Source organism: Pongo pygmaeus, chromosome X (genome assembly GCF_028885625.2).
Source record: "Pongo pygmaeus isolate AG05252 chromosome X, NHGRI_mPonPyg2-v2.0_pri, whole genome shotgun sequence".
Classification (NCBI taxonomy): Eukaryota; Metazoa; Chordata; class Mammalia; order Primates; family Hominidae; genus Pongo; species Pongo pygmaeus.
The window spans coordinates 24,583,411-24,589,463 of NC_072396.2; positions in this window are offsets into that span (position 1 = coordinate 24,583,411).

A 6,053-nucleotide genomic window follows, 5' to 3' on the forward strand; every position below is an offset into this window, starting at 1 on the left:
TAGCTCTGTCGCCCAGGCTGGAGTGCAGTGGCGCGATTTCGGCTCACTGCCACCTCCCCCTCCTGGGTTCAAACAATCCTCTGCCTCAGCCTCCCGAGTAGCTGGGATTACAGGCGCTGGCCACCACGCCCGGCTAATTTGTGTATTTTTAGCAGAGACGGGGTTTCACCATCTTAGCCATGCTGGTCTTTAACTCCTGACCTAGTGATCTACCCGCCTCGGCCTCCCAAAGTGCTGCGATTACAGGTGTGAGTCACCTAGCCCGGCCTCAACTGCTTTTTAACATGACGAAAAGTGGTTTAAGAATATCTCAAAAATTTGAAAATACCGATTGATCAGTAATTTTGTTTTGTTTTGTTTTTTGTTTTTTTTTTTTTGAGACGGAGTCTCACTCTGTTGCCCAGGCTGGAGTGCAGTGGCGCGATCTCGGCTCACTCCAAGCTCCGCCTCCCGGGTTCACGCCATTCTCCTGCTTCAGCCTCCCGAGTAGCTGGGACTACAGGCGCCTGCCACCACGCTCGGCTAATTTTTGGTATTTTTTAGTAGAGATGGGGTTTCACCGTGTTAGCCACGACGGTCTCCATCTCCTGACCTCGTGATCCGCCCGCCTCGGCCTCCCAAAGTGCTGGGATTACAGGCGTGAGCCACCGCGCCCGCCCATCGGGGTTTTCTTGGATCTGCTTCTTTTAAAAAAATACAGCGAACTTTGGATGCTTTTTTTTTTTTCTTTGAGTTTCGCTCTTGTTGCCCAGGCTAGAGTGCAATGGCGGGATCTCGGCTCATGGCAACCTCCGGCTCCCGGGTTCACGTGATTCTCCTGCCTCAGCTTCCCAAGTAGCTGGGATTACAGGCATGTGCCACCACACCCGGCTAATTTTGTATTTTTAGTAGAGAGAGGGTTTCTCCATGTCGGTCAGGCTGGTCTGGAACTCCCAACCTCAGGTGATCCGCCCGCCTGGGCCTCCGAAAGTGTTGGGATTACAGGCCTGAGCCACCACACCGGTTCTTTTTTTTTTTTTTGAGACGGAGTCTCGCTCTGTTGCCCAGGCTGGAGTGCAACGGCTCGATCTCGGCTCACTGCAACCTCTGCCTCCTGGGTTCAAGAAATTCTCCTGCCTCAACCTCCCGAGAAGCTGGGGTTACAGGCGTGCGCCTCACGCCCGGATAATTTCTTTAGTGTTTTAGTAGAGACGGGGTTTCAACATGTTGGTCAGGCTGGTCTCAAACTCTTGACCTCAGATGATCCACCCTCCTCAGCCTCCCAAAGTGCTGGGATTACATGAGTGAGCCACCGCGCCCAGCCTAAAATTGGTGAATTTTGTAATATGTAAATTTAATCTCAAAAAGCTTTATTTTTATTTTTTTTATTATTTATTTATTTATTTATTTTTTGAGATGGAGTCTCGCTCTGTTGCCCAGGCTGGAGTGCAGTGGCGCGATCTCGGCTCACTGCAAGCTCCGCCTCCCAGGTTCACGCCATTCTCCTGCCTCAGCCTCCCGAGTAGCTGGGACTACAGGCGTGTGCTACCACATCCGGCTAATTTTTTGTATTTTTAGTAGAGATGGGGTTTCACTGTGTTAGCCAGGATGGTCTCGATCTCCTGACCTCGTGATCCACCTGCCTCGGCCTCCCAAAGTGCTGGGATTACAGGCGTGAGCCACCGTGCCCGGCTATTTTTTTTTTAAGAGTATACTCATACTTGACTATGAATCCCAGGTCTGCTGCTTACTAGCTGTAGAATCTTGGGCATGTTATTCAATCTTTCTTTTATTTTTATTTTTTTCCTTTGAGACAGAGTCTCGCTTTGTCACCCAGGCCGGAGTGCAGTGGTGGGATCCTGGCTCACTGCAACCTCTGCCTGCTTCCTGGGTTCAAGCGATTCTCCGCCTCAGCCTCCCGAGTAGCTGGGATTACGGGCACCCACCATCATGCCTGGCTAATTTTTTTTTTTTTTTTTGTATTTTTTAGTAGAAACGGGGTTTCCCCATCTTGGCCAGGCTGTTATCGAACTCCTGATCTCAGGTGATCCGCCCTCCTCGGCCTCCCAAAGTGCTGGGAGTACAGGCGTGAGCCACTGTGCCAAGCCGTTATTCAATCTTTCTAGGACTGTTTTCTCACCTGTAAAATGGGAATAACAGTATCTACCTCATTGGATTTTGTGAGAATTAATGTTAATACTTGTTCGGCTGGTGCCAGTAATTGTTAACTATATTATTTTTATTAATGTTTTATTTCCTGTGACGTTTCTACTTCCAATAAATGTTTCTGACGATGAAGCATATTATTATTCTATTAACAATGGATTTTATGATTTATTATTCATTTTTATTTTTGAGACAGGGTCTCTTCTGTTGCCCAGGCTGGAGCGCAGTGGCTCGATCACAGCTCACTGCAGCCTCAACCACCTGGGCTCAAGCGATCCTTCTACCTCAGTCTCCCTAGTAGCTGGGACTACAGGCGTGAGCCACTTCGTTCAGCTAATTTTTGTATTTTTTGTAGAGATGGGGGTCTTCCTATGTTGAGCAGGCTGGTCTGGAACTCCTGGGCTCAAGCGATCCTCCGGCTTTGGTTTCCCAAATTGCTAGGATTACAGGCATGAGGCCACCATGCCTGGCCTGTATTTTTTTTTTCTCTGAGATAGGGTCTCACTCTGTCAGCCAGGCTGGAGTGCAGTGGCGCCATCTCGCTGGAGTTTTTTTTCTTTTTTTGAGACGGAGTCTCGCACTGTATCCCGGGCTGGAGTGCCATAGCGTGATCTGGGCTCACTGCATCCTCCACTTTCCGGGTTCATGAGATTCTCCTGCCTCAGCCTCCCGAGAAGCTGGGATTACTGGCGCACACTACCACGCCCGGGAAATTTTTTTGTATTTTTAGTAGACAGGTTTCACTATGTTGGCCAGGCGGGTCTCAAACTCCTAACCTCATGATCCACCTGCCTTGGCTTCCCAAAGTGCTGGGATTACAGGCGTGAGCCACCAAGCCCGGCCAGATTTTTTTATTAGATAAAGTTCACATGTCCTAAGATTCACCCCGTTAAACTGTACAATTCACTGGTTTTTAGCATATTTACAAAGATGTGCAATCATCACCACTATATAATACCCCAGCATTTTAATCACCTCAGTGTGTTTTTGTAATTGGCTGGTATAAATATTTAGAATGTAAGATTAAGGTGGGGCGTGGTGGCTCAGGCCTGTAATCCCAGCACTTTGGAAGGCTGAGGAAGGCAGATCACTTGAAGTCAGGAGTTTGAGACCAACCTGGCCAACAAGGTGAAACCTTGTCTCTAGTAAAAATACCAAAAAATTAGCTGGGCGTGGTGGCATACACTTGTAATCCCAGTTACTCGGCAGGCTGAGGCACGGGAATTGCTTGAACCCAGGAGGCGGAGGTTGCAGTGAGCTGAGATTGTACCACTGCACTCCAGCCTGAGCGAGAGAGCACGACTCTGTCTCAAAAAAAAGAAAAAAAAAAAGAATGTAAGATTAAAGTGAATACCTCCAGTTTTCACCATCACTTAACTAATGCATGCATTTATTGAAACATAACTTCCTATTTTAGCTAAATTATTGTACCAAAAATTTATGTGATATAAAACACGTATTCATATAAATTTTACTTAAGTATTCAATGAACACACAGATAACCTAAATTCTATTTTTTTTTTTTTGAGACAGAGCCTGGCTCTGTTGCCCAGGCTAGAGTGCAATGTCTCAATCTCAGCTCACTACAACCTCCCCCTCCCAGGTTCAAGCAATTCTCCTGCCTCAGCCTCCCGAGTAGCTGGCATTACAGGTACGTGCCACCACGCCCAGGTAATTTTTCTATTTTTTAGGAGGGTTTTTGCCAGGTCAGGATTTTGGTCAGGCTGGTCTCGAACTCCTGACCTCAAGTGATCAGCCCACCTCGGCCTCCCAAAGTGCTGGGATTACAGACGTGAGCCACTGCACCCGGCCCAGAAAACCTAAATTCTTATTCACCTCTCCTTACATTTTTTTTCTGGTTTGAAATAGCTGTTTATAAAAAACAACTCCATTAAAAAGTGGGGAAAGGACATGAACAGACACTTCTCAAAAGAAGGCATACATGTGGCCAACAAACACGGAAAAAAGCTCAATATCACTGATAATTCGAGAAATGCAAATCAAAACCACGTGAGATACCACCTCACACTAGTCAGAATGGTGATTATTAAAAAGTCAAAAAACAAAAGATGCTGGCGAGGTTGTGGAGAAAAAGGAACGCTCTTACATTATTTGTGGGGGTGTAAATTAGTTCAACCATTGTGGAAGACAGAGTGGCAATTCCTCAAAGCCCTAGAGGCCGAGATACCATTAGACCAAGCAATCTCATTACCGGATATATAGCCTCTAAAATATAAATCATTCTGTTATAAAGATACATGCACACATATGCTCACTGCAGCACTATTCACAATAGCAAAGACGTGGAATCAACCCAAATGCTCATCAATGATAGACTGGATAAACAAAATGTGGTACATACACACCATGGAATACCATGCAGCCATAAAAAGGAACAACATCATATCCTTTGCAGGGACATGGATGGAGCCGAAAGCCATTATTCTCAGCAAAGTAACGGAGGAACAGAAAACCAAATACCACATGTTACCACTTATAAGTGGGAGCTGAATGGTGAGAACACATGGACACATGCGGGGGAACAACACACACTGGGGGTTGTCTGACGGCTGGGGGTGGGAGGAGAGGGAGCATCAGGAAGAACAGCTAATGGATGCTGGGCTTAATACCTAGGTGATGGGATGATCCGCGCAGCAAACCACCATGGCACACAGTTTACCTATGTAACAAACCTGCATATCCTGCGCATGCACCCCTGAACTTAAAAGTCGGGGAAAAAAAAAGAGAGGTAGCATTTATCACCTTAATGAATTTCTTTCTTCACTTCTCATATTGCCCCTCATTTTCCCTAACTTCCCTCATTTTTTTCATTTATAATATATATATATGTTTTGAGACGGAGTCTCGCTCTGTCAGCCAGGCTGTAGTGCAGTGGCGCGATCTCAGCTCACGGCAAGCTCTGCCTCCCGGGTTCACGCCATTCTCCTGCCTCAGCCTCCGGAGTAGCTGGGACTACAGGCGCCCGCCACCACAGCCGGCTAATTTTTTTTTTTTTTTGTATTTTTAGTAGAGACGGGGGTTTCACCATATTGGCCAGGCTGGTCTCGAACTCCTGACCTCGTGATCCACCCGCCTCGGCCTCCCAAAGTGCTGGGATTACAGGCGTGAGCCACCGCGCCCAGCCTCATTAATAATATTTATTTCCTAAATAAGCTAACTTGATGACTACTTACAAGTATTCTAAAGTGAACTTGGCTTCTCAGTATTCGTCATTGTGCCTTTCATATTACCTTTTCACTTCTCTTTACTATACTTTTGCATGATAGCTGTCTAACAAGTTTTTATGGAAATAAATTTATTGCAAACAAAAAAAGGAAATAAATGTTTATGATAAAACATTATTTCTTGTATAGAAATGCAAGGAGAAAAATCACTCAACTGCTTTTCAACACGACGAAAAGTAGGTTAAGGTCTCAAAATTCTTTAAATTTTAAAATACCGATTTATCGGTAATCGAGGTTTTTTTGGATCTGCTTCTTTAAGAAAAAAAAATACCAAAAAAACAAAAAAACAGCGAACTTCAGACGCTCTTACGACACCTAGCTATATTCACTGGGAACGCAGTCTAACGTCACTAAGGCCCACCTCCCGGGCCCTAGAAATCGCTCTCTGGGAACAAGCTAGGGACTTTGATTTTGCTAGCCCTGCCCCTCGGACCCCTTCACCAAACTTCCGCGCGGGGGCGCCCGCCCCGCCTCCCGCCGGGGCTCAGCACGCGGCCTTCTCCCAGCCAAGAGCCCCGTCATAGGTGGGCGCCAACCCCGAGCCGATCTCGCCTTATTAAATTACAGAAATCGATATTCAAAAAAAAAAAAAGGGCGGGGAAGACACTCCCTCTTTTCTGTTCCCACACCCTAGCCGATTCCCAGGTTTCGGGAAACTCCACA